Source organism: Brienomyrus brachyistius, chromosome 13, assembly GCF_023856365.1.
Source record: "Brienomyrus brachyistius isolate T26 chromosome 13, BBRACH_0.4, whole genome shotgun sequence".
NCBI classification, from domain to species: Eukaryota; Metazoa; Chordata; class Actinopteri; order Osteoglossiformes; family Mormyridae; genus Brienomyrus; species Brienomyrus brachyistius.
The window spans coordinates 21,710,241-21,730,841 of NC_064545.1; the positions used below are offsets into that span (position 1 = coordinate 21,710,241).

Consider the following 20,601-nt stretch of genomic DNA (forward strand, 5'->3'; position numbering starts at 1 on the left):
CGTAACACTAGACTTGTCATCGGACGATGGATCGCATTGTTGTGGACGCTGGCCCATGCTTCTGCTGCCCAGGTGCACGGTGTCCTGGCACACGGTACCGAAGGAGCCCAGACGAAACCCGATGCCTAGGGGAGCGTGACAGCCTGACAGCAAATGGAAAATTCAAACAATTTGACACCCGGCCTCTGAATCTTTACACCACGGCAGGTGTGCGACCTGCATGCATGAGTCTCGCAGACTTTCAAACCCACTGCAAAAACCCCCAGAAACAAAGTAAAGAAAAGCGCCCAAAAACTTACAGCAGTGGGATTCTGTCGATAAAACAACATTGACGATTCTTTGCACTTAAGGCTTTTAAGTCTAGTCTTATGACGAGACTTAAGTAAGGAAAACAAATTTAAAAATAAAACGTGCATCACGTAATGAGTTTCAATAATCCAGCTGGGAATACAAGTATCTGTCAAATGTTTTTTGCACAATGTTTTCGGCCCAGATTTCCTACGAGGGCGTCTCTAGCCTGCAGGACAGCTCACTTGTTTATGTGGGTGACTGATGAGTACGGATATAGAGCTGCCTGGTATTTGATGGGCTGTCCACGTCACTGTGGCATCGATACAAACCAGCATTTGTCCTTGGGGTTCATTTCCAGTTACCGCCGCTCAGACGAATTCTGTGCTAATGAGACGACCACGGATATAAATAGCCCCTTCTCATAAAATAGGTAATTGTCATAATAAGCATAGAAAGAGCTTAATTTTGTTACTGTGTGTTTGCAGAATTTTGATTTGTCACAGCCTTAACGCTCGTTTTCCTCCTCTTTGCCTTGGTAATGGTTTTTCCCCTAATGGCTTTGCAGCAATTAGCATGCTGTCGCAGTTCTATCAGTGTCAGGGCTGCGAGTCGCATTTCCCCCCCCCCCCCCCGCCTGCATTGTGGACAGGTAGAGAATCCACCCATGCCAATTTATCACCAGGCAAAGTCTGTCGATATAGGTCTCTCTCAGATTCATGTGTCCCCCTTTCTGTGATCTTGTACAAGGTGGAGGTACACCGGATGAAGAGCGCTATGGAGATGCGTACCACCATTAGCTGCAAAAAGACATGCATGCTTGTGTAGTTTTTCATGTGATCTCACTGCATGCGACTATCGTAGGCTGTTAGTACTTTTAAATTGCAGCCGACGGAGTCAGAGTCCCATTTAACAACCAATCGCTGCTTCTCACACCCCCGAATAAAATCGTGGCATCCCTCTACATGTCCTCCGCTTCTGCCTTTTGTCATACATGTGCCTTAAACCTTTTTTTCACTGAAAAGACCATAATGACAAATAGGGCCTGTCTGTTACGGGGAATCATTCCATGGTCGGCTACTATGGGGTCACATCTGATCTATGAAGTCTGTCCATTCTGCCGATTAAAAATCCCAAACATGCACATAGAAAAATCACGCATTTTAGCATGTTTTTTTTTTTTTTTTTAATGCGAAAAGCATTCTCCGACGCATGCATATGGTTGGGTACTGTGCTCCACCTGTACACGGTTGTATTTTATTCATTTTAGCAAACGCTTAAATCCAAAGCATATTCGTGTTTGAGAGAGCAGGTTCAGCCAGTCCCTAGAACAATCGGGGGTTAAGGGCCTTGTTCAGGGGCCCAACGGTGACATCGCTCTGCTGACCCTGGGATTTGAACACAGAGACAGCAGCCTAACCCACTGTGCCCACCACCACCATCTCCATGTCTCCTTCCTCTGCTCATCTGTGTCTATGAGGTTCATGTTTGTGTCACGTGACTGATCCACCACACAAGAACTGTTATGTAGGTGTATATAATGAAGCACCTTATCTTCCCAGCTGTGTTTGCTGACCACAGCACCGGGGACGTCTGCGGAATGCGGAAGCAGCCGCACTCGTGGTCGTGGGAGAGGGCGCCGTGGCGCGCTGCCGGCGAAATGCACTTAGTGAAGTGTGAAGCGAATTCCTCCTCGTTGTCATGGTAACTGCCAGCACAGATCGTCTACAGCGGAAAAGAAATCTTAGTCAGGCCAGTTTGATTCCAGCGCCATCGAGGCTTTAGGGGATTACGTGCCTCTTCGCGGTGAGACTATATTTCTGCATTTTTTTGGGAAAAAAATGAAACACGCATGAGTGTGATATGTAAGCGTACGAAACCTATCAGAGGAAATGCAGTGCCCAACAGAAACGTCACAGCCAGCAAGGAGATCAGCTGAAGAAAGCCGGATGAATTAACCTGTTATGCTTTATTAACATAATGCAGGTTCTGTTCTCAGAAAACGTACGAAACAGCCCTGAATGTGTTCTGAATGAGACTGAGATCACTTTCCCTACTCAAAGGGGCATTTTTGTAAGTTCAGGATCTGAACCTTAACTAAACATTTTCATTAGCCAATTATATGTTACGAATCAATGAGTGACAGTGGAGAGGGCCACTCAGCTCTCAGCTGGGGCCAGTGCCCCTGTGGCCCCGCCCTTGCATAAAGATCCTTCTCGGCTTGATGGGTTTGCACACATCTTCAGGTGACCATGGTGCCTTCTGTTCTCAGGGTGCCGTGATGTGGGACCTGGACTGAGGTTATGGCCTCCTACATCCCATTCAGCCCTTCCAAGGAGCCAGTGAGATTGACAGAAGCAGAGAAGATATACCGTATTTCACTAAACCGCACTGAACACGTAAACCTCACCGCTCTTTGTGCCCCAGCACACCATCAAAAGTAAAATAGCATGAAAATGAACCTTATATTTTGCACAAGTCCATTGGAATGTGTTTAGATATGCCATCATGCTAGTCTTTAAGGAATACACTCACATATAGGGGTGAGGGCAAAGTACGGGGTCTGGACACAGTGTCAGCCAACCGTCTGGTCCCCCGGGGGGGTTAGGACCTCGCTCAAGGGTTATTCTACGGAGCACGGGATTCAAACCCGTGACCTTCTGATCACAGCGACCCAACCTACTGAGCCGCACCTCAGTCATGGTTAATTAAATTTGAGGGCTTTTTAAATAAAAATGGTGAGTGAGGCACAGCACACAGGTTAAAGCTAAGAAGGGAAGCTAAGAATTCACTGAGAATTCAGGTTACAATACAACATAAAGCACATGCAGCCTCCTGCTGTGAAACAATGCCACGAATTACAGAAAAATGCAATTCATTCTGTAAAGCATTTACATTTCCATACCTTCCATTCCCAGACTGCTTATACAGCACAGAATCATGGGAATTCTTTTGCTATTCGGCATTTTTGCCAAAGTCATAACATTTGAACATCAAATCCTCATTAATAACAATGTTTAAGCATCTATAATGGTATCTTTTATCACACAGAGCATTTTAATTCTTCAGTTGTGCCGCATATAATATCCGCATGCATTTAGAGACACAGGCCTGCTTGTGTGGGCGGGTCACAGGGAGAATAAGCCTGTGTTTTTTCTCTGGAGTGGCTTCCAATGAGAGAGGAAGAGGCGTCTGTGAGTAACATGCCAGGGGGTGGGTGATGATGCGGGGAGCAGGCTGACGGCCCGAGCCCCCGGGACTCCCCGACCGGGCTGGGATCTCAGGCTTACTTCTGTGATCACAGTGAAACAATCAGGGGGCTGTACGCACTCTCAGCTAATCAGCTTTTTAATGTGGAGAACTGGACAACAGGGAAGACGGGAAAACTAACTGTTACTGTCTCATTTTCCCACTGTGTTACACCGGATGCCAGCCAAACAGGACAGGCCAGACCACTTTTTCCATGGCCGCAGAATGCAGATTTTTTCCGGGGGGGATCCGGGGACATCCCCCTGCCAGCTGGCAGATATAATCCATGGAGCGTGTCCCCTGTTTTCCCTGGGGCCTCCATGCAGTAGGGTGTGCCTGGGATATCTCCCTTGGGAGGCATCACGATGGCATCCCCAGAAGATGTTCATGGTTCCTCTTGATTCGCAGGAGCAGCGGCTCCCTTTCGAGTCTCACCCAGATCTCGGAACTCCGTCACGGGGAGTGAGCCCGGCAACCTTGAGGAAAAACCTCATTTTGGCCACTAGTGCTTGTGACCTTGTTCTTTTACACATTTCCCAAACCTTTATAGGTGACCGTGGGGACGCAGCCTGCAGGGTAAACTGCAAACCTTACACTTAGCACCATGGACCTCCATGACATGCCTGCAAAGTGCAGTCACCTATTTGACCTCCCTGCCAATCTAACCATCACTTAACCACCTTCGCTGAAGGCAGACTCTCACACCTCAAATTAAAGTAACAATCCATCATTATACAGTGTCCTCTGATTCAGAGGTGCTGAGGTTTTGAAGACGTCCCGGGCGGGCGACTTAGGGCAGGGGTAGCCCTGGCGATTTGCTTAGTTGGCACACCCCCCAGAAAATGGCACCACAGGGCACCTAATGGGCTGACTTGCCCAATCTGGATATCCTTCTTGCTAAGGCTCCATCTTCATATCCTGACCACAAACTGACAAAAAAGGTGTGGAGAAGGAAAAGACGCCCCCCCAGGTTTAGGACGTTTCTCGAAACGTTCTCTGCACCCCTCTACGTTATCCCACTGTAGATCTGGACTTCCACACTCTGGCTGAACACGGCCTGAGCAAGGTCCCACCTTGCCTTTCTGAGGTGACTGAAATACCTTTGAGGCCCCGAGTCTCTCTCCATGGTCTCTGCTAACTCCTCCCACCCCCGAACTTCCGTGAGTGCGTTTGCCGCAGCATTTCTGGCCTCTGTTGCCCTGAAGGTCTCCTTCTCCAACTTGACAGCCTCCCTCATCAGCGGTATGCTCCTGTGAGTCTGAGGGTTAGCGCTCTGACTGCAGGGGTAGGTCCCAGTAACCCTATTCTGGGCCGAGTACACGAATCTTCTTGGTGGGTCATTAGGGGTATTTTTTGGGTCATAATTTTTCTGGCCTGTTTCCACAAGGGAAGCCCTACCAGCCAGAACACATGAACCAGTGGGCAAAATTATGGAAACACCTAGTATTTTTGTCATTATGCTCCAAAAAAATAATACAGGAATATGGGCATTAACGCATATAAACTTCAAAAGAATTTTTACAAATGTCATACTTAGGACAATTACATAAGTAACTGGAGTAACTGGAATAAAATTCTGCAATCTGTAAAAATTGGAAATGTTTCCACAATTTTGGCCGATAGTGTAGCTTTGTCGATGATTAACGCGTGCTATTCCCTCCACAACGCTAATGTAAGGGGCAACCAGATCAACTCATCTTTTCTCATTAAAGTTACACTATATGGACAAAAATATTGGGACACACGTTTTAATCATTGAATTCGGGTGTTTCATTCAGACCCATTGCTACAGGTGTATAAAATCAAGCACCATGCAGCCAGGCTCACAAACAAATGGGTCGATCTGAAGGTCAGTGAATTCAAGCATGGTACTGTCACAGGATGCCAGCTTTACAATAAGTCAGCTCATGAAATATCTTCCCTGCTAAATTTTCCACAGTCAACTGTAAGTGGTATTATTGCAACCTGGAAGCAATTATGGACAACAGAAACTCAGCCACGAGGTGAGAGACCACGTAAAGTTACAGAGCTGGGTCACTGAGCGCTGAGGCGCATGGTGTGTAAAAGCCGTCAACGCTCTGTTGACTCAATAACCGCAGAGAATAACTTCCTCTGGCATTAACCCCAGCAAAAATATAATGCATTGGGAGCCTCATGGAATGGGCTTCCATGGCCGAGCAGCTACATGCAAACCTCACATCTCCAAGTACGATATGCGTCAAATGGCGTAGGGTGAAAACCACCATCATACTCTGGAACAGTGGAAACGTGTTCTGTGGAGTGAAAAATTATGCTTCTTTGTCTGACAGTCTGATGGATGAGTCTGGGTTTGGCAGGAGAATGTTACCTGCCTGACTGCACTGTGCCAACTGTAAAGTTTGGTGGAGGAGGGATAATGGTATGGGATTGTTTTTCAGGGCTTGGGCCCCTTAGTTCCAGAGAAGGGAACTCTCAACGCTTAAGCATACCAAGACATTTAGGACATGTAATTTGATGTGGTAGCCTGACCTCAACCCCATGGAACACCTTTGGAATGAAATAGAATGGAGATTGCGAGCCAGACCTTCACGTACAACACACTCCAATGCCTTCCCAGAAGAGTGGCAGCTATGATAGCTGCCATGGGGGACTTACTCCTTACTGATGCCTATGGATTTATAATGGGATGTCATAAAAGGTACTGCAGGCATAATGGCCAAGTGTCCCAATACTTTTGTCCATGTATATCATAGCAGAATACTAATCATCAATTGATTCATCAATCAATCAATCAAATGACTCATGTGTTGCCCTGTTCTTATACAGTGGAGGCTGGCTTGGCACTTGTAATTCAAAAATTGCAGATTCGAATCCCCGACCAGCAAAGGACCACTAAGGTACCCTGAGCAAGGTGCCGCCCCCAAGCGCTGCTCCCCGGGTGCTGAATTAGCTGCCCCCTGCTATGTCACATATGGGTTAAACACAGAGGACACATTTCGTTGTTGTGCACTGTGTGCTGTGGTGTGTCAACAATGACCACTGATCACTAAATTCTTTCCACCTTGAATGAAAGCCATTTAGACGGTCTTTGCAGAGAGAACACTAAAGCATTCCAAAACCAACAACTGATTATAAAAATAGCCTGACATTTTAAATGTTTATATTTTTAACCAAAAATAGGGGAAACAGCTTTGAGTGAAACTAAGAGAATGCTGAAGAAGTCTGAAAGTTGAGCAGCAAATTCACATGAATAAAAACTAGAAATTTGTCAAACCATTTTCAAAACAACATGGAATTTATTTCTTGTCTTATCTTACTGTCCCCTGCTTAACTTTAGCGTAATATTACAGGTAAAAATAAAACATTGAGTACAACATAATAAAAATCATCATAAATATGATTTCAGAGCTTTCATTTGGTCATGAAAACTTTGACTTTGTGACTAATACTGTGACTTCATACCTATCAGTCACGTGATTTCAACCACAGCTCTGATGGGAAATGGGAAAACTAAAGAATTCCAGTGTAGTTGTGGAAATGACAGACTGAGAGTATTGACTGTGCGATGTACTGGTATCCCATCCACGCGGGATATTCTGCCCTGTGCTTCATATAATGCGCTTCAAGGTCACCACAAGATTGGATAAGTAGTTATCCAAAGGTTCTACCAAACAAAGGTTCTAGCCAAAGGTTGCAAATTTCAGTCTTTATCCAGTTTATTTTTCATTTTCCTTAATAGCAGCCTGTATTCTCCCTAACATTAATGAAGAGTGACATATGAGTAGCAGCCAGGATTTATCTGATTACACACACTGGTATTTACAAAGCATTTAAGTGGGATATCTGAAATGGTGTAACTATTGTGGACAAGCGGCATGACATGTTTGGCTGCTGATTATAAGAAGTTGAAAAGGATTAATTTTTTTTCAGTGTAAATCTCCATAACAATGATTTAGATGATTTAAATGCGAAATGTTTTCCATATTTCATTCAAACATTGTGACTGTCACATTACTGCACTGTTAAACCCTCATGACAGACCCATTAGATTTTCGAAGTGTGAAATATCATCCCATTTTCCACGGCAATAATGGCGATACTGAAATCTCCCTCGTCTTTTCATGCAGATCACATTCAGAGTTCAGTCTGATTCCAGACAAAGGCAGGAATAATCTCTGCATATTGGCTTTCGTGGCGTCGATTGTCCACTCCACAACTGCGATGCCTCTTCTAAGCAGCAGCTGAAAGAGGAGACCCTGTCCTTTTTCCATGATGCCATCACTCAGCTGAGCCAACTGAATCATCTACCCTCCTCGGCATGCACTTTTCTGGAAAGAAAATAATAGGCGAATACATGAGAGAGTGGACGGTCATGTGACTGTGGACGGTCATGTGACTGTGGACGGTCATGTGACATGCTGAGAGAGGTCAGGGTCGGGTCACAGGCTTAGTTTGAATATGTTGAGACACACTGTGGCCTCAAAAAGCTATACAGCAATTGCCGTCACATAGAGGTTTACATCACTCACTTTTTCAAATTAAGGGTAATCCAGTCAAAAACCTACGGTAAAACTTTTTTTGAAAGTTTCTAAAAATTAACAGATGGAGCCTTTGCTGAAATATGCTATTACGAATTCTGAAATTAACCTCAGTTCTTTATAATGACCGCTCATCTTCTGATTTATCTTGCATATATAACCTTTAACACTTGCATCTGGTACATACAGGTGTTTCTCAACAATGATGTATTATTGTAATTTTGACCAAAATAAAAGTTATTCACTAAATATAGAAGGGTATGTGCTCTGACCTTCTTGAAATCCATGGGAAAGATTAAAACAATAGTTAAAATGTTTTCTAACTTAAATTTTTTTATTGGCCAGGAGTCACTATAATAAAAAATAATAAAATTCATTTATTCACTAAAATTGTAATCAAAATCTGGCATTACCAAGTAAAACGTCAGACACACAAGTTCATCTGTGTATCTTTATATTACAGCTGCTCTGGAATGTCACAGCTAAATTAATTATTACACAAAGCACTGACCCTCTGTGGTTTTGTCCATTGCCTGGATCCTTGACATATCACAATATCTAACATGCCACTTCACACACGTGATGCCAATCCTCACTTTTCATTTTACATCTTGCTGTTCACTGCCTTAAATAAATCCTGTTACTGACACATTGATTTTTATTGCTATATTTTTCCGCTTTAATTTTGACATATTTTGTATTTTTAGCTTATTATTTTAATTTATCTTTTGATACTACTATTCTTTGTGTTGTGTATTTATTTAAGCACCATCCATGAGGCAGGTGGACAAAGCATTTCATTGCAGACATTCATAGCGTATGTTAGTGTATCTCACAAATAAGTTTACATTGAAGAACTTCAGGAAACTTCCAGGTGAATTTATCATTAGTAGCAATATTTTGTTTTACAGGGATGAGATCTTCGCGCTCTGGGGGCGGTGCATGGCTCAGCAGGTGAGGCTGCTGTGCCTGTGATTGGAAAATCACTGGTTCATATTCCAGTATCTGTGATTTTGCCGTAGGGCTCCTCGAGCAAAGCCCGTAATCCAGGGACAAACTGACCCCGCTGTTCTGTACATGCCATGTGTTTAAATCGTCTTTAAAGCCACAGCTTTTTCGTAATTTGCCAGGTTTTTAAGAAACCATTAAGGTCCTGCAGTATTTCAGCATGCTGACACCTTACTTCATTCTTCTCCTTCGGCAGAGAGGCACGCTACTGAGCGCAACCAGCGTAAAATTAAGACTGCATATTCTTCATTTGCTCTTTTAAAACATTTGTGGGAGAATTTGCGGGGGTGGGGGGTCAAAATAATAACACAGCATCACAGGTGGGTGCCTGAGCCCTTTCCATATAAGCCCCCAATTAAATTACTGAATGACAGAGGGATACAAACAGCTTGGCAGTTCTGAGGGTGGTAGGACATCCTGCCTGTAGGGGGCCGATAATAAAACTTGCACCTGTTAAATATCATAGCACCTTTGAGGGGCGGAGGAGAGACTATGCCAATGTTTCTGAACCCGGTCCATGGGGATCCCCAGATGATCCATGTTTTTGCTCCCTCCCAGCTCCCTGCCACAGCTTCAGAGGGTAGGTTGCAAAAGTTGATATTGTTCCAGCTTTTCTTGTGGTGAGCTAGGAGCCCATTATATGAAGCACAGCGCAGAATATCCCGCGTGGATGGGATGCCAGTACATCACACGGTCAATACTCTCAGTTGTCACACTACAGGCAATTTAATGAAATGATGCTTTATTTTGTCATTTCCACAACTACACTGGAATTCTTTAGACAGACAGGTTTGAGAAACACTGATTTAAACTACTCAATCTGTACAGTCTGTGTGTTCCTGTGTGAAAAAGGAACTCAGTAAAACATTGAAATGTGTCATGCACACTTGATTAAAATAACGATTTTGTAAAAACACATATTTACACAGGCATAAGCATGCATAACAGCTTTTGTCATTTTGTGTAACTAATGTGTGGCAAATTGCAAACTGCGAAAGATATCAGATAAAACCCAAAGCAGCATAAGCACCTCTGGCCCGCTGAGTCCCACGTACAGTAGTTCCCCCATATTAGCGGTTTCAATTATCTGCAGTTTACCATGGTCTCGAAAAAAGATTGCCCTTTCCCATTGTTCCTACGTCCTTTGAGAGGTATAAAAGGCATGACTTTTCATTGCTCCATCATCCATTGATACGTGATATTTTTTCATTGCTCTGGAGAATTACGCTAAAACATCAGAATCCCTTTCCTTTAAGAGAAAGTGCAGTACTATACCATACTGCCAGTCTACAATAATGAATAATGTACTTTGTTATTACTGTATGTTAACTGATCAATTAACGTATGTAAATACAGGAAAACCACATTATATATGGGGTCCATGGATGGTTCGCTGTCATCCACGGTTTTGGCAGTGTGTGGTAGATCTTGGAATGAGCCAGCTGCAGATACAGGGGGAAGTACCTTACTGCAAAAAACATACCAGGATATACCTCTGACCTCAAGTAAAACAAGATGCCCCTCATTACTACGAGTGTGTTCATTTTGTACAATTAGCAGTAGAATTAATATTCACTTTGAAGCAAAATCGACAAAGGTATATTAAACTGCCTTTCCCTGTTTTTCCACACTGTGATAGTTGGGGGAATGTAATATTGAACAATTTCACAAAGTTCATGAGATACAATAGCAAGAATTTCCGTGAATATACATACAAGTTTTATATACACAAGTGGGTGATGGGTTCTTGTCATTGTGGCAATGACGAAAAACTGGAAATTGTAATTGCTTTCAATTACGTAATTATGTAATTTTTGTTCAGGAACGATTTGTTGGCTGTGCTTGAACATGGACGTATGGCTACCTGTGCACTCCAAAGTCCGTCCAACTGCGGCTCTTGAATAATCCTACTCCTACTCTGCAGATCTGGCCTCCATCATGTCTACTGAATATTCAGCTCAATATTCACACACACAGGCAGAAAATGGACAGAGACACGCGTATAAAATGTCACAATTTAATAATAATATATCCTTGGGCCACACAGGCCTGGTGCATAAGTCTCTTACATAATAGAAATTGGAAATCACAAATAGCAGTGGGATTCTTTAAACAGTTATGTTTTAGAATACAGATGACTCATTTTTCATCTAGTATCGAAACATTTGTCATTAAAGCACTGTAGTTTGCAATACAATAGTCTAACCTTATAATGACAGGTATATAAAAGTAAACTACTGTGCAACCTAATGAAAACAGCACAATGCTATTTATCTGGGTCATATATCACAGTATGTGGGTGCAACGCTATAACACAAATTAATCTGTAGAAAATTAACATACAGACTCCTTGGTGAAACGGTACTTTGATTATGGTGCTTACCATACTTTCATCACAATTCCATGTTTATATCTACTTTTGTACAATTCCAGAGATGTAATGCATGAAGTGAAATGGGGGTGTTTGCAGTAACAGTTTGAAAGAGATGAATTCTTTTAATTTTAAAACGTAAATAATTAAATATGCACTACGAACAGCAGAAATATTGCTTCCCGGAAGGCATTTTTTATTGTTGGTGGCTGATGCTTCTACTCCTTCGGCACAATACAGTCGGATAATTAACAGGCGTAGTGCTACTAGACAGAAGGTACTAGACAACAGTTTCTCACCAAAACTAATTGCATTTTTTTTACATTTGAATTAAAAAGTGAATGGACAGTGAAGTGGATGTTTGGATATTGTATAGAATCATTGTGCCATGGGAAATACGATCGGATGATTCAGAAATTAGCAGTAATATGTTTTACGTTCAGTTAAATATAACCACTGGAAAGTAAATGTGGATAAAAAGCAAAAAGCCAAAGTCACCTCCACAAGAAGCGTAGCCTAGCTGCATCATTGCAAGAGGACAACACAGGATTAAGAAACTGCTCTCAGAAACGGCCACATTGCTACGTGAACTCAGGGGTCAGGGTCTGAGTGTGCAGTCCAGGCCTCAGGGGAAACAGAGACCAGTGTTTCTCACTGATAGCCAGAGGTGAACTAAATAAATGGGCGAGTCACTTGATTTAGCTCCACCATGGGACATCCCTCTCCTCCCCCTAATCATTTAGCCACGCCCTGGGACATCCACATCCCTCTCCTCCCCCTAATCATTTAGCCCCGACCTGGGACATCCACATCCCTCTCCTCCCCCTAATCATTTAGCCACGCCCTGGGACATCCACATCCCTCTCCTCCCCCTAATCATTTAGCCCCGACCTGGGACATCCACATCCCTCTCCTCCCCCTAATCATTTAGCCACGCCCTGGGACATCCACATCCCTCTCCTCCCCCTAATCATTTAGCCACGCCCTGGGACATCCACATCCCTCTCCTCCCCCTAATCATTTAGCCCCGACCTGGGACATCCACATCCCTCTCCTCCCCCTTTGACCTGTTCTTTTGCTAATAGCTAGACTAATGTTCTTGAATTTTGCTACACTGGGTTGTTCCCTGCCTTGCACCCAGAGCTTTTGGCATAGGGCCCCAGCGATGGATGGATGGAACTTACATTTTGCATATCTCTCATTGCTTCAGCTACTGCCCTATTTGGACTTCGATCTTTGAAATATTTTTTTCAATCACATTAAACAAGTTTGTTAGTTTTAGCTAAACGGAGGTTGCTGCTCTTGCCGTCTTTCCCTATGCAGTAGCCCCCCCAAACTGATCGCGCCCAGCCATGGCGACAAAGTGCTAAATTATTACTGCTAGTATCCTGCACTGCACCATATACTGCCCTTATTTACTTTATTTATCTGTATTTGCTGTTGGCTGGAAGTTGACTGTTGATTGAGCGGTTTTATGCCTAACTGCATTCTGTTTTGTGGTTTTTATTTGTGAAATTACCAGGCCAATAAACCCCATTCTGATCCACAATGCTGTGTCTTTACCACACTATTGACTTTGGAGAGACTGACGACACCTTCGGGAAAATGCACCGACATTGACTAATGGCTCAGCATTTTCTTGCCGAGTCTTTCAGCTACATGTCTGTCCAGCACCTTCCTGAAGGAGGTGAGATGTTCCTTTGGGACCGCTCCATCTGTCTGAAAAACTGTCTGCTATTAATAAGATATTACTAAACAAAGAGTGGAAAATTGCATTTCTAGAAACATCAATTCATATTTACAAGGTAATGAATTAAAGTTACGCACTTTGCTTCGCAGCCAGTTGTTGGGAGTATCTATGCGTGTGTTGTTGGTGAGGGTGACAAATGAAAGCCAAAATGTGAGCAAGAGCCAAACACTGAAAATAATAATAAATGATGATAAAAAACATTGCACTTGTAGGTAGCCATAGCCAAACAGACAATGTTTGCTTTCTTGCTTGACTTTTCTCCCACATATATTTGCATAACAACAATTAAAATAACACAAATTGGCATTTATATGCATTGATGAAATCCCTGACACACTATAGCCACTGTGCTTTGCAAAAAAACCCCCCAAAAAACAAATGCTTCCCCAAATCCATAGAACACATTGTCTGAAATTTCAATTCACCTGCCTTCACCACTTATCCACTAGAGGGAGCTCACCCCAAGAAGCATCAGGTGCAAGAACGGAAAAACACCCTGAGCGACATGCCAGTCCCCCAGTACAGTGACATTGATTTTTTAGACCGAGTATCCGAGTGAAATGTAGGGAAACCATGTAAACATACCTAATAACCCGCAGGCACAAAGCCCTGGGGGCGTGAAGCCACTGTGCTACACACTGAGTCACCCAATATTCAACATAAAACAAAAAAAAAAAAACAAACTCAAAGGAAGTGTGAAGTTAATATTAATCATTGTACTGGACTCAAAAGATGCTTTAGGGCGGGAGAATAAGTAATCATTTTTGGTGAATTATTTATTTCCCTGTAAAAACAACCTTCGTTTATTTATTTATTAGTTTTGTGTTGAATGAGGCACCTTGAATGAAAACATATTAAATCTACCATTTCTTGCTTGCAGGTGGCTTAGCGGGAACCCTATAGCCTCACACCTGCAGGGCTGGGTGTCCTAGACCCTATGTGCCCTGTGATGGACTGGCATGCCATTCAGGATGTACCTGGTCTCAAGTCCGGTGATGGACTAGCATCCCGTCCAGGGTGTTCTCCCGCTTTGGTCCCTGTGGCGGACTGGCACACCATGCAGGGCGTTTCTCCTGCCTTTTGTTCTATGCTACTTTGGGTAGGAAATGAAATGATGCTCTGTATGTCAAATGAGGACAGGTGCATTGGAATATGTCAGTTTTCGCATATCCCGTCTTGCTCTCCTTCGAGACAGACACACAGATTGAGGTGAGATTGGGCATCACAGCACAGGGTCAGCCATTTATCTGGTGCCTATGGAATGGGAGGTTAAGGGCCTAAAAGCCATGTGACTGTCCTGCTGCTCTTGGAAGACGGGTTACTTTTTTGAGGTGCGGAGCTTTTTAGTTCGTGGAAAGTATCCGCCCAGTAGATTGTCTGTACACCACGCACATGATGCCGTATTTCAAGGTACCTGCAACAGCCGTGACAACAATTCAAACTGTGAATCCCGTTTGCTTTGCCAGGTGTTTGGCCCTTTGCATGATGTACCAATACCGGATCCTTTTTTTGTCATGCCATTATGATTACACTGGCTAGTGATAACTTAAAAAGTAGTGTATGTTTTCGTTAGATTATGTAGATTTTTCTGTTGTATTGTACTCTACCCTGTTTTTCATGCCACATGAAAATGAGGTATTTGAACATGAATGATCCTAAACCAAAGTCGCAAAAAACAGTACATTTGGGTTTTAGATGGCTCTACACTAAGAGATAATACATTGACCCACAGTTCCCTGTAAGCCAGTCAAAGTCATGGGCAATATTTCGTAGACGGAAGCGCACTAACAAGAGAAGTAGACTAACCTTCAGCGCAAATGGTCACGCCGCTCTTTGTTGGTGGGGTTTCTCTCCAGCGTTACATTTTCTGCCCAAAAAAAACAAGTAGAACATTACAATGGAGAACATCCCAGTGAGCAGCAATTATCTGTAAAGAGAAAATCAATGAATTTTCAGGGATTAAAAAGTGAACTACAATGTCAGATTATATGGGTTCAGCACAGAGATGGAAGTGGTTGTAAAACCTGGACCATGTAGGCTGGACCACAATAGACAGTCATAACGTTTCTATCAGCATCTGATGTTTATATGCTCAGGGAGATGGGGAAGCCACACTAGGGACTAAAGTAAAGTACCACTGAATTTTATAAAAGAAATCCATGGATGTGGTTACTTTACAGGATAATCTGCAGGAGACCTGAATAAACACTGATCTGAATTTGACAAAAGCAATAATGACTTAAAGTAAAAAAAATAGCAGCAGGGTAAGTTTTATTTGAAAAATAAAAAGTAATAACTTACATTATTAATGTATAAGGGGAAAAGTTAAAAGCAGGATTTCTATAAGTGAGCGGGAATGGGAAAATGAATTAAGGTACTGCTATGAGCATTACGCTCTTATCAAAGCAATGCACTTTCTTGATAGCCCCTAACCATCGTTTTGTACATTTCAATTTGCAAAATGTTTCTTAATTTTAAGAAACAAGAAAGTCCCAGCTGGTCTCCCAGACACCTTGTCACACACCAGCACGTACGCCGTACCGAACCTGTAGACTCGCTCACCGCCTGCAGAGAATCAGCTCTGAAAATAGGCTCTTCTTGTGTATTCTTATTTTAGACACAGTTAGAAACCCAAGGTCTCACCAAGCAGATGGCAAAGACAAAAAGGGTGCATGTTCATGAGTGTAGAGTAAATCCCTTTCGTGGGATTGTCTTACTAAAGATTAATATCCAATTTTAGGGTATTTACTGTAATGGTGTCATCTGTCAGTGTGACCTGTCCCTTATTTTACTAATATAATGGTCAACTGTCAAAGACTTCCACAATTACACATCACATTCAGCAAAAACAAAAACATCACCTTCTTTGAATTTATGAAAATTTGGTGATCCATCCGTGCGTCCATGTTCCAAACACGCACGGCCGGCGCAGAGCTGGAGTGAACTTGGGACTATCCCGGAAAGCCCAGGACAAGTGGCACTTTGGATGTGATGGTACTGCATCACGGGGCGAGAACATACTCAGTCACCTTCTGGTTAGACAGCACCGTTCACTACACAGCTGCCCACAAGAGTGTGAGAAGCCATTGTTACTTCATTTATACAAAAATCGATCACGAAACAACATACTGATGATCAATTAAGAGTAAATTAGACAGGATTGGATTGGGAGGAAACACATGTAAACAGAGTGAACATACAGCTCTTTAACAAGTATAAAGCTCGCTAGGCAACAACAACAATAAATAATAATAATGATTATTTCAAAAGTAATTCAGGTTGGGTCCCTTTTTCTAAACCACTAATACTTAGTTGGTCTTCTCACCAGATTTTAGTTAAGGTTTATAAGGTCAGTAGCAATATTCAATACCAAGCAGAATTTAGTCTACACAAAGCAAACCGTCTAAGGCAGTGAATCAGTGTTGGGATAGAAGGTATCAGTTAAAATGAACTCCACTCCCTGTTAGTACTGGTGCATGCCTGCTCCCGACTCGGGGATCGCAGGGATATTTTGGCTCGGGATCATTTGTGTGGCTCTGATTAAAAAAAGACTTCGGTTTTCTGTCATGGGGGAAAAAAAAAAAAAAAAGTTGTTTTCTTGGAAGAGAGCTGCTTCCGTTTCCAGAACAGGACCAGGAACTGTTTATCTGCAGCTCCCAGAGGTCAGCAATGAAAATAGCAATGCAACAATGTCAGCTTGTCATTTCAAATAAATCAACAAGCGGCATCGCAGATCGGAGCAAAGCTACAGTAATGCACAGGGCGCAGTAGTGATGGACTCTGAGGAGAAGAGATTTCATTACATTCCTGGGGAAAATTACATGACCTCCCCTTTCACCTGGTTGCCTCTTCATTGTCCACGCTGACACAACTAGGACTAATATACCCAGAAAATAAAATTATGATGTGCAATCCATCCAGCAAGAAAGGTTCCTGCAGTAGCGTCATCTCCCACATATAAGACTGATTGATTAATTAAAAATGGATACGAATTTTAATGTAAACTCAATTCGAGCTACTCATTTGCAGCTGGGTAACGTGGCTGTACTTTTGGAAGGACGAATTGCAGGCATACAAACTCAGCGAATGCATTCATCCTCTGCACGGCAAACGTTAGGATGGCAGAGAAAGCAGCTACTCACAGGTGCCAGGAAGGTTTTGTCAGGGGAAAAAAATAAAATAAAAATCAACCCCATCTGACAGTTCTGAGTTTCTTATAGATAAATCCATGTCATAGTGTTTTTCACAATGTGTGATATGCATCTATAGATTTCTTTGATCGTATCATTATCGTGGTCTTTGCACTGATTATTGGTAATTGTATTTATATTTTAGGAAGGCTGGAAAAAGACAGCTGGCCTACTGGAATTCCCAAATGGTACCATATGACGAAATTCCGGCAGCTTAACGGCTGACGTATCATTTCTAAGAACATTTTTGGTGTGTGCGATTATATACATATATAAATACCAGTGAGCCCAGTCTCTGCCAGATTAAAGCGTGTGTGCATGTGTGTGTGTTGGGGGGGGTGGGGAGTTGGAACAGGCAAAATGGCTGCCAGTTGTCACAGTGCAATTCCCCCAGGTCCCTGGAAGGACTGAGTTGTGTGATTAATTATCCTGCAGCTGAACTGCATGAAAACCTGAGTCTTCCTACTGAGCTTAACTACATAAAGCCACGATGTAATTCTAAGCTGTCTTGTGCCGTCTGTCGTAAAGAGAAATGCTTCAAACTAATTGGAAAAGTCTGATTAGGAAGCATTTCCAGTGAGAATGATCCAACACTGAGGAATTGCAATGAAACTGCACCATGCATTCTTTAATTTTAATCATTTTGGTATTGAAATAAAATAAGACTTCTTTTCTATGTACAATGTCACTGGGAATTTACAAGTATTATAAACAACTGTAAATTCTGCAAGCCTCCCTGACCAGTGCTACATTTGTAGTTTTATTGTGATTCAGTAAACAATGTTGTAATATGGCATTTTTTAAATAGCGGTTAATTAGGGAAAAATGCATGAAATGTTGATCAATCCATCTTCAATATCCAGTACAGGGTAGCAACAAGCGTGCAGCCCTCCTGCAGCAGTACAGGGTACAAGGCAGGGGAACATGCTGGACGGATGGCACTGCATCACAGGGCACACTGAGCCACAAACGTGGAAATGCTAGGGGCCATTCTGCCAATCTGATGCACCAATTCGTTTACCACATGATTTTGCCCTGGGGGAGGAACTGGAAGAATCCAAAGTACATAGCATAGAAGATCCTACAAAAACCACACACACACACACACACACACACACACACACAAACAAACACACACACACACACACACAAACACAGAACAGGGGTAGAATTCAAATCCAAACCCCCCTTCAAAAAAAAGGTGAGAGCACCTACCCACAGAGACACTATTCACCCAGTCATAGTGTATCATCACGCAACTCCAATAATATACTAGTCAACTTAATATAGGACTTCTGTCCCTTTGTCAAGTTATTGTACAAATGTCAGCACCCCCCCCCCCTTCAGCATTCACTTCAGTATATTTATCTCAAGATATGTGTGTGGGGTGCATACAAGGATATGCACACCCCCCACCCCCAGCTAACAGCATCTCTTCGGCATGAGATTCAGCCTGCGAGGAAACCAACACCTGGGTCAGAGCAGAAGCTTGAGACGGCCCCCGGGAGGCCAGTCCGCAGAGCCCCACATGCCATGCTGACAGCCAGCCCGCAAGCTGCCCGTGATAAATCGAAGCTGACGGCTTCCGTGTCACTGGCCCCCAGTGTGTCCTCCGCCAGTGACACGTAAAGGCTTCTTGCTTCTTTGCCTTTCCAGATGATTGGCGGATCTCATTATATAACTATATGCAAACCATTAACATATTCACTTAAAGTTTTCATTTTCCCCCACAACCACCCTACCTTTTCACATTACAGATGTTTGTTTTGAAGATGGGGTTTATTAAGTCAGATGCTTATTTAATGCCTCGGATGTTACAGTACCTGAGAGGAGCTATATACGACTTGGCTGTTTATAGCCAGTGTTGTTTTCTTACCATTTTCCTTCTGTGAGGTTCAAGTGCTTCGCTTGGGCCTTCCATCCAAGGTCAGATCTAAAAATGCTTTCATCACTCACATTCTGGCTGCAGATACGCTAAAGCCCACATTTAGTTACATAAGCCACACATTTCTGCGTGATTAAGTCTCTCACATTACTTTTCATGCTCTTCCCCATAATTTGAAGTTTCTGTACAATTATTTGTTGTCATAAGATGACAAGGGAGAATTACTCTGCATAGAGCAGCAAGTTTGGTGAAGGGCAAACAAACAAACATTTAGTGCAGAACAAGTGCAATATAGCACAGAGTATTGACAAGTTAATATAGTGCAAATGAGTTCATAAAGTGCACAAACGTAACATTCATTAAGGATAAATACTGATATAAATAAGACGTATGATACCAAATTCAATATAACCTCTAAGACATAAAAATATAAATGTTTTAAGAATGTGAAACGAAAAAGAAAATGGAGAACAAAATAATGACGTGAAAAGGAAAATAGCAACATGTGACACAACAGTGGCTCCAGTGAAGTTAAAAAAACTGGCCATGCAAATTAAAGGCAGCATAAAAAGCCACTGCAAACTGCAAAAGGAAGGGAGCATTAACTTCTCTGGGGGCCCCAGGCTAATATGATGAGGTGCTGTCAGTAAAATTAGGTGATCTGGGCTATAAAACTTTGTTATGGGGTGAAGCCCCGGCTTTTGCTAGGGGCCTAATCTATAGCCCAGCGTCAGGGATGCCAGGTGGCGGGGGGGGGGGGGGGGGATTCCAAGATGATTCCAAGGGCCCCGAGTGTCAGGGGCCTTTAAAATTTTGGAACTACACTTATACCTGGCCAATCATTGTAAGCTTGGCCTAGCCACACTAACTCCTAGTTGACTCTTTGATGTATATCCAGTTCACTCCTAGATGCCAACATCCAAACGCAAAAACATCTTGTTTTACTGAATAAGACAAATAACTGAATTAGTGGTGATTTTTATTTCTGATCATTTCAAACAGGCAAAATCAATGAAGAGCAAGTCTTCATGAAGAAATAGCCACTTATGTTGCTGAGGTGGCGGTAGCTCTATGCCCTCTTATGCTCCTGGGCATCCACTGCAGGCTCAGCCTAGCTGTACTTGCGCATAGTTGACTCCTTGACGGCATGAATGTTTGTAATGTGCTGCTTGCATCACTTGTACACTGTGCTGGACAGAAGCATCTGCTAAATATGTAAAATGGAAATGAAAGATGGAACATAATTGGTCTGAGTTAAGGGCCTAATATACAATGCTTTCATGGGGTCCAAAATCTCTAGCAGCGCCCCCGCCTTCCACAGCCGATGCATCTATCCGCCCCCC

The 20,601-nt window shown here is 42.9% G+C and overlaps 1 long non-coding RNA gene across 3 annotated transcripts in view; it reads right to left on the minus strand.

Annotated features, from left to right (window-relative positions):
* LOC125706537 (uncharacterized) overlaps window positions 1–20,601 on the minus strand; it is a 62,511-nt gene that overhangs the window by 11,771 nt on the left and 30,139 nt on the right. For 2 of the 3 annotated variants that reach the window (XR_007382012.1, XR_007382014.1), the window contains exons 2-4: window positions 16,045–16,180; window positions 14,990–15,050; window positions 6,886–7,844 (exon numbers count right to left, since the gene is read on the minus strand). This is a non-coding gene — a long non-coding RNA (uncharacterized LOC125706537). Of the gene's footprint in view, window positions 1–6,885; window positions 7,845–14,989; window positions 15,051–16,044; window positions 16,181–20,601 lie in introns of those variants that run through there. The other variant, XR_007382013.1, reaches the window with a different exon arrangement.